At 42.9% G+C, this 8,409-nt stretch overlaps 1 long non-coding RNA gene across 1 annotated transcript; it reads right to left on the bottom strand.

Annotated features, from left to right (window-relative positions):
- Positions 1-471: 471 nt before the first annotated feature.
- LOC102130670 (uncharacterized) lies at positions 472-5,638 on the bottom strand. Its single transcript, XR_001492463.3, has 3 exons — positions 5,261-5,638; positions 3,334-3,487; positions 472-2,249 (listed from the first exon to the last, which is right to left on the bottom strand). It is a non-coding gene; the product is annotated as an uncharacterized lncRNA (long non-coding RNA).
- Between the last annotated feature and the right edge of the window lie 2,771 nt (positions 5,639-8,409).

The raw sequence follows: 8,409 nt of genomic DNA, 5'->3' as shown, positions 1-8,409 counted from the left end.
CAGCTAAGGAAGCTTTCTTACCCATAGATTCACCTCCTGGTCTAAAGTATGTGTTTAATTTCTCTGCATGGAGTTTTTCATTTTTTACAAGTTGTTCTTTGAGCTATTGTCTCATTTATACTAGTAGGCAGCATAGAAATGGGGACAGCCAAATTAAGATATAGGAGCAAATAGGGAGTATTTTCCAAAACTAGATAATGTGTGCACGCTGAGTGAAAAAATGATATTCCAGGGAGAAAAAGTTAGAAGGTCCAGAAAAAGGAAGAAAGGGTGAAATGAGATGGTGAGTCAATGAGACAGGGAGATCTACGAGGACTGTTCTGGATGGCAGGAGATGTAGAAAGGAAGATTCTTACATTTGCAGTGATGAAAGCTTATAATGGGCAAAGGGGAGGCATAGTAAATCAATCAGTCAGCCAACCAGCAGCATGTGTCGCGCGCCCACAGTGTACACAGCATTCTTGCTACTAATAACTGCAGGGCGTTATCGAGGTTGTAAAAGACCTTCCAAGATGAGCTTGAAAACTAGTGGAGGAGAATATCACAGAAAAACCACACCTCACTAAACTTCAGGGGAAACCAGAATCATATTGAATAATGAAGATGGCTATTACCTAGGCAGGCATCAATACAGCCACATGCACAAAAAATAACTCAAGCAATCTAGCTAGTATAGGTTTAATATATATGTATGTCAGAGTTAACATTTATGGAGTGCTTACTATGCAGCAGACATTGTATTAAGCACTTTATACACATTACATCTTATATATGGGAGATGTGGACAAGCCTAGAAAATCTAAACATCATGTAATAGGCCTGTTCATTTTGGTATGAAATGAAATAAATGAAAGGATATGGGTAGAGATGTAAACACAGACTCCAGCATTCAAGGATTTGACATAACTAGCTGTGACTATTCATGGGCAACCCTTAAAGTAAAGGGGTTAAGTTGTAATTTTCTCAGATTTGGATTGACTTATGGTGGGCAATGACTCTCCTTCAGCTTTGGGTAGAGAATTGTTCACTGCTACTGTCTGCATCTCAGTACACCTTGATTGTTCTATGTGCTTCATTGAGCTTGTCATTTTTTTTTTTTTTGAGACGGAGTTTCACTCTTGTCACCCAAGCTGTAGTGCAGTGGCGCAATCTCGGCTCACTGCAAGCGCCGCCTCCCGGGTTCAAGTGATTCTCCTACCTCAGCCTCCCCAGTAGCTGGGATTACAGGCGCCCGCCACCATGCCTGGCTAATTTTTTGTACGTTTAATAGAGACAGAGTTTCGCCATGTTGGGCAGGCTGATCTCAAACTCCTGACAGGTGATCCGCCTGCCTCGGCCTCCCAAAGTGCAGGGATTACAGGCGTGAGCCACGGCGCCTGGCCAAGTCATCATTTGTTTGAAGTTACGCGTTTCTGAATTATAGGGGGACAGTATAAACTACTGTTTAACCAACAGTTTGAAGATCTGCAAATGTCTTCAGAAGTATAAATATTCACAAACGGAAAGCGTCTCCTGACTCTAGAGAAATGCAGAAGTACCCCATTGGGTATGAGTAAGTTCTCCAGAGTCTCTCTTTAATCTAGTTCTAGGGTAGGATAGAGGTGGAGCCAGGAGGGTCTGTGTCTGCAGTTGTGTCAGTGTTACCCTTCTTCAGCCTCCTGCACGGTGAGTGACCTCCAAGGATTATTCAGGGTTTGGGAATAGAGAATTGTCAAATGTATTTTAGATGGTCCAACCTTTTCTCAAAATCCTCTTCAAAGGAAAACTAGCCTCTTCCTCACCATTCCCTGCTGTGCTGAGGAAGAGGACCGGCTGCTCCTTGACGGAGGGTGGCCATTTCTATACCACAAGAGCCTACTCTGCCCTGTGACCGGATGCCTGGCCAACCCCCGACATTAAGGCAGCAAGCAACCCCAGTACTGCACGGAGTTCCGCAGCAACAGAAATGATGATTAAACAGGGCAATGTGTTCTCTTGGGAATGTGAACTGGGAAATTCCAAAAAACAGTCAATCAGTATCATGAGGAGCATCAGGAAGGACACGGAAGAGCAGCCTAGGCATGCTCGCAGTGAACAGCACGGAGATGAAGGGCCGCCTCAGTGTTAGATCCTTCCAGTGTCCATATAACATTTCACTCACCCGGAGGCCACTGCTGCCAGATGCTCCTGTGATGTGCCTCTCTCTCATTGCCACACGTATGCTGCAACAAGCCCCCACTGACTAAGGTAGCCTGAAGGCGTGTCAGCTCCTGGAAAACAAAAAAATCACTGTACTATCAGAGGTAGTCACTTAGTCAGTGCTACTCAAAGTGTGGTCCAAGGACCAGTGGAATCCATCACTGTTCCAGTGTGCAGAAATGAAGCACAGAAACAGAATAAGCATTTGGAAATCTTTAAATAGGAATTTGACCTTGCCCCAGCATCCAATTTTATGTCTGTTAAATCTAACAATAAAAAGTTGAGCTTGCATTGCATAAGTCTATGGGAGTTATTTTCACTTTATTTTCCTAATAATTTATTTTTATTGTGTTTTACAAAAGCATCGGTCAGTATGTGAAGGACTGAAAACTGTCAAATATTTAAAAACTGGTGCTTCACAACAGACAGTTTGAGGAGCATTGATCTAGTCCCCTGTTTACAAACGTGAATTCTTGACCCATTCGTGGGTAGTAATCCGTTAAGGAGTCACGAAATTAATTTGTGTGGATACCAGCATTAACAAAAGAATAGAATAAAAAGTATCAGGGTACATTGCATGAATTCAGGGTTAAATACTTTTCCGTGAAATTTTTATATTAAAAAGTATACGCAAATACATGTACACATACACACTTCTGTATTTTTGCATGTATATAAAACAGAAAAAGGAACCTGGGATGCCCATGTTTTGTTGTAAATGATACTTCTGCTTTTCCAATAGTTGTAAGGAAAACTTCTGCACATCTTTGGAAAACTATGTGTTGTCCATCGCACACCCTTCTGCTATCTTTTATCTGATTTGGATTCTATGGGAGCTATTTCACAACTTTGTAAACTGTAAGTAGCTGATAGCATTGCAAAATAATTGTTGTCTGTAAACATTCAAGTTCTGTTCCTTCTGGTAGAGGTTCAATTGACTCCCACTCCCTCTGTGGAAAAAGTCAGTTTTGCCCTTTTTTTGTGCATTCATTTCAATATTCTTGATCTATACATGTTCTTTGTATTCTCTTTTGAGCCAGTTAGTTATAATATCTGCCTAGTTCTCTCACTGATTGAGTTATACAAAATCTCTAACACATGTTCATGTTCAATCTGTATGAGTCATGATTCTATCTTTTTTTTTTTGAAAATTACCTTTTAACGTAGGTCACAGTAGAGTTTTCATGCATCAGGTGGCAGTGTTTGTTCAAACTTAGGTCAACTGATGAAATGGGATACCTCGACAGGAAGGCAAGCCTGGATCCCTAGCAAGGCAGAGGGACTTCCTGGTTTAACTTTGTGCTGTTGCCTAGAGGAATCAAAAGGAAGGGGAGAATTTTATTGTGAAAGACCACATGCCAGCAATGATTTTAATTGCTGCTCTGTAAGATCCCTCCCACGCCTTGTTCCCATGATGTTTGAAATACACATCTCTTTTACTACAGCTCAGAAAAATCTGAAGATACAAATGAATGTGGACTACGCAAATTAGAAGTACAAGGTCTCAGACATAGCAAGAAAGAACACCAGCCTGAGAATCAAAAATTTAGGTTCTAGGCCCAACTTGATCCCTAATTAGCTGTATGATTTGATTTTAAGCATGTTGACTTAGCTTCTCTGGGCCTCGTATTCTTTATCTGTACATTGATTTACCTTAAGCTGGTAGCTTTCCATTTTTTTTCAGGCACAACAACTTTTCTTTTTTTCAAAAGAAAGCTTGCACACAGTTTTAATGTGCAAAACAAGATAACAACTCTGGTTTAGTAGGGTGTCTGCTTGGTTTCAACTCCTCCACTATGGTGGCCTCTAACCATAGGGGCCCCTCAGAACTGTGAGGATTCCATGATGCACAGTCTGAGAAGCATGGAATCCAAGAGCACTAACACTCTTCCTAATGCTGCGACGTTTCAGTCAATTACTTTGTCTCTGGCTTAAGAACATTCAAAATCTTTTCCAAGTTGTTCCACCCTTTCCTTCCTTGCCCCATCCCCACCCTGTTGACTATCTCCAATTTTAGCTCTGACCTTTAGAGTCCTTGTTCTATCTTCAGTTCCTTCAACTGCTGGGATCCACCCCATAGCTTTGGTCCAAAACTGAACGTATGGGGTGTATTCCACTGTATTCTAATGATCTGTTTAATTATCTGCTTCCCCCACCAGACTGAGTTCCCTAAGAGTGGGAGTCTTGTCTTCTCACCTTTGTCTCCCAGGTCCAGTGCCATGCCTCGCCCTCTTCTCTATTCTCAGTACACACTGTCTGAGTTCTCTCCTCTACCCTACCCATGTATGTTCTACTCAGATCTCTCTCCTCAATTTCAGCCTCTCATGTACAACTACTTTCCAGACAATTCCACTTTGGGTAGCTCATAGGCTCTTCAAAAGCAACACATCCAGTTCTACAGCTTCCATTCAGAATCTTCACCTTCTCCTAAAGTCCTATCTCAAGGAAAGATGCTGCAATCTACCTGCTACCCAAGCCAGAAATCCTTGACACTTTACTTTCTTTCATTTCCACTTCCACATCCAACCCTTTAATTCCACCTCCTACAATTTTTGAATCCAGCTACACTTTTTTTAGAAATGGAGTCTTGCTATGTTGTCCACACTAGATTTAAGTGATCCCCCAGTCTCAGCCTCCTGAGGAGCTGAAGCTACCCGTGTGTGCCACAGCACCAACGATCTACATCTTTCCATTTCCACTACTGTTGCCCAGGTTAAGATCACATGGATAATAACAGATCATTTTGATGGTGCTTCCAAGGTGCCAACTGTTGCAAAAATAATAATAAATCCCTCTTCATACATTAGATCCTTCAATGTGCATATCTGCTCTGGTTATTACTGTAGCCCCACTTTACCATTAAGGAAACTGAAGTTTAAAGAGAATAAATAATTTACCCAAGCTGGTAAGTGTTGGAGCTGAGAATTGAGTCCCTTTCTCTCCAATGCCAATACTCTAGCCCTTAACTGTAACATTACAACTGAAATATTAACTGATGTTGTATCCCTACTATCAGCTTTGCCTTCTAAGTCTTTTTTTCCCATTCTACAGCCCAAGGATTTTTAAGAAATAGTAATCTTACTGTGTCCGGAATTTATTCCTTCTGGTGGGTTCTGTTACAGTTCTTAAAGATAGTGTGTCCGGAGTTTGTTCCTTCAAACGTTCAGATGTGTCCGGAGTTTCTTCCTTCCGGTGGGTCCGTGGTCTCACTGACTCCAGGAATGAAGCCACATACTCTTGCAGGGAGTGTTACAGCTCTTAGAGGGGCGAATCCGGAGTTGTTTGTTCCTCCCGGTGGGTTCGTGGTCTCACTGACTTCAGGAATGAAGCCGCAGAGCCTGGCGGTGAGTATTAGAGTTCATAGAGCTCATTCGGATGCAAAGAGTGAGCAAGATTTACTATGGAGAGTGAAAAAACAAGGTTTCCACACGGATACCGCCCCCAGCGAGTTGCAGCAGCCGGCTGGGTGCCAGGAGGTGGCCAGCTTTTATTCCCTTATTTGTCCCCACCCACATCCTGCTGATTGGTCCATTTTACAGAGAGCTGATAAGCTCATTTTACAGAGTGCTGATTGGTCCGTTTTTACAGAGTGCATTTACAATCTTTTGGCTAGACACAGAGCACTGATTGGTGTGTTTACAATCCTCTAGCTAGACAGAAAAGTTCTCCAAGTCCCCCACTCAACTCAGAAATGTCCAGCTGGCTTCACCTCTCATTATCATCTGTCCTCCACTTAAAATTCTTCATTATTTTTCATTTTTCCAGGGATACAATAGAAATGTGTTAATATCTCACTACGCCCTTCATAATCTGTATCTGGTTTCTTTTCTTGCTACTCTCACCCTTGGCTTCAGTCATACTGAACCATTTATGACGTAGGGGGCATATATTGCAGTATTTTCCATCCATCCTCAATATCTTATTTTTCCTCTGCTTGAGAAATTCTTTATTTCCCTAAACTCTTTACCCAGCCAGCTCCTAGTTATACTTCAGTTCTCAGCTCAGAAATGTTCAACTCTAAGAAGCACCCTGTGACTATTGCTGTTCCCAGAGCACTGTGTATCTTCTGAAGCTACCATTGTGACTCTACATTATAAATGCTTGTGTATTTGTCCGTATCCTCCCCCAGTACAAGCTCCCAGAGGGAGACTACTTTTGATTTATTCAGCATTGCCTGTTGTCTTAACTTGGGTTCCTTAGAAGCAGACCCTGAGATGAGAATTCTTACTCAAGTGATTTATTGAGGGTGAAATTCATATGAGTGAGGGAAACTGGATAGGGCTGGAGAGATCAGTCAAGCTGTGGGTCTAGCCTCAGCCTGATTCCAGGGGGCACTTTGGAGCTTGAATGACATCACAGAGTCAGCCCACTTGAGACAAGGGGACTGCGCTTTTACTCCCATCCCTAACAACCGGACACTGGCTGCAAGCTGCCCCTAGAGTGTGTGTGTGTGTATGTGTGTGTGGTGGGGGGATGAAGGTAGCATAACCTCCCAGGCATCCAGGCATCGCTGGGGGGAGTGCTTCCCTGCTGCAGGGCTCCAGAGAAGGGTGCAAGTGTGAGTCCTTAGTAGCTGGGGGATGGGTGCTCCGCCAGACAACAGGGATCTACTACATACCCCAGCTGCTAGAAAATGTCCTACCACATCACACTCAACACATGCCAAAGAAAGAAATGATAGAACTTTTTCACCCACCTATTTCTGTTTATTCCCAGTTGAATGATTTTTCTAGTGGATTAGATTCTCTAATATTCCCAATCTTGATTTTTCTTAAAGCCTCTCAATTTTCTTCCACCTTTCCTGAACACTAACCACTTTATAAGATTCCCAAACTTGGGTAACTCTAGTTTCTCAGCTCATGGGCTTCATTAAGTTCTAGACAAACATGAGCACGGCCATTAATATTTCTACAACTTAATTAGTTGTTTGAGGTCTGACTGGTTACTGGTCAGAATGTACACATCTTCTCAAATTGAGTGGGACTTATGGGGAGAAGGTTTCTGTCAATTACGGAAAAATTTGATTTTTAAAAAATTAATTTTTGTTTGTTTTGTTTTGTTTTGAGACGGAGTCTCGCTCTGTCGCTGAAGCTGGAGTGGAGTGGCGTGATCTCAGCTCACTGTAAGCTCCGCCTCCCGGGTCCACGCCATTCTCCTGCCTCAGCCTCCCGACTAGCTGGAACTACAGGCGCCCGCCACCACGACAGGCTAATTTTTTGCATTTTTAGTAGAGACAGGGTTTCACTGTGTTAGCCAGGATGGTCTCAATCTCCTGACCTTGTGATCCACCCACCTTGGCCTCCCAAAGTGCTGGGATTACAGGCGTGAGCCACCGTGCCCAGCCTGGAAAATTTGATTTTTAAACCATTTGTCTAGAACAATTTACCCAAAATATCTACCTATATACCTTGGGGGTCTACCCAGAGAGATCTGTGAATTCTCTGTAATCCATGAATACATATTCCAGGCTGTGTGCTCTTACCTATGGCATTCAGCTGCCACCTGCTCAGATGGATGGACACCAGCAGCCTCCTCCCTGATTGCAAAGTTGGACCACATGGAGGGAAGACGACTTCTTCCCACAAGAAGGTTCCCTTCTGCTCAAGTGGACTGGAGCCCTGAGCTTATTCCTCAAGGAAATTTTCTCTCTGGAAGAAGTCCAACCCAAGCAGACTCAGACAAAAGGTAAGAGCCTTAAAGATAGAGATCAGGTCCTGTTCTTCTTTACATAAAAACTAATACTATCTCACACTCAACTGTTTAAAAGTGCTTTCACATATTGTATCTCATCTGATCCTCAATAAAATCCCACCTATGAGAAAACTGAGACATCTAGCAGTCAAGTGACTCACCTAAGATCACACAGCCAGCAAATGGCAGAGCTGTGATTCAAACCCAGGATCTCTGCTGCCAAATACGAAGGTCTTTTCAGAGTACCCTGCTGTGTAACACGAGACCTGGCTTACTATATGCCCTCATTAGCTTTTCGTTGAGTTGAATTACCTATGGCTTCTGTTATTCGTGTCCAGTGCACGCCTTCTTTAGATAACAAAAAGTAGATGATGGACTAGTCTGTGTCAGCTAAAGCATTGTGCCAATGAGGTCCAGGTCATTGGTTCAACTCCCAAAAGACCAGTTACCTTTGTCTCAAGATGGCAGTAAGCTTAGTTCTGCTGATACAGGCCACTGCCTTAATCACTCATTTTGCCTATGAGTCAACATCAGAGAATG

Source organism: Macaca fascicularis, chromosome 1 (assembly GCF_037993035.2).
Source record: "Macaca fascicularis isolate 582-1 chromosome 1, T2T-MFA8v1.1".
Classification (NCBI taxonomy): domain Eukaryota; kingdom Metazoa; phylum Chordata; class Mammalia; order Primates; family Cercopithecidae; genus Macaca; species Macaca fascicularis.
The sequence above is the reverse complement of the archived record's forward strand: the minus strand, read 5'-3'. Positions and strand labels throughout refer to the sequence as shown.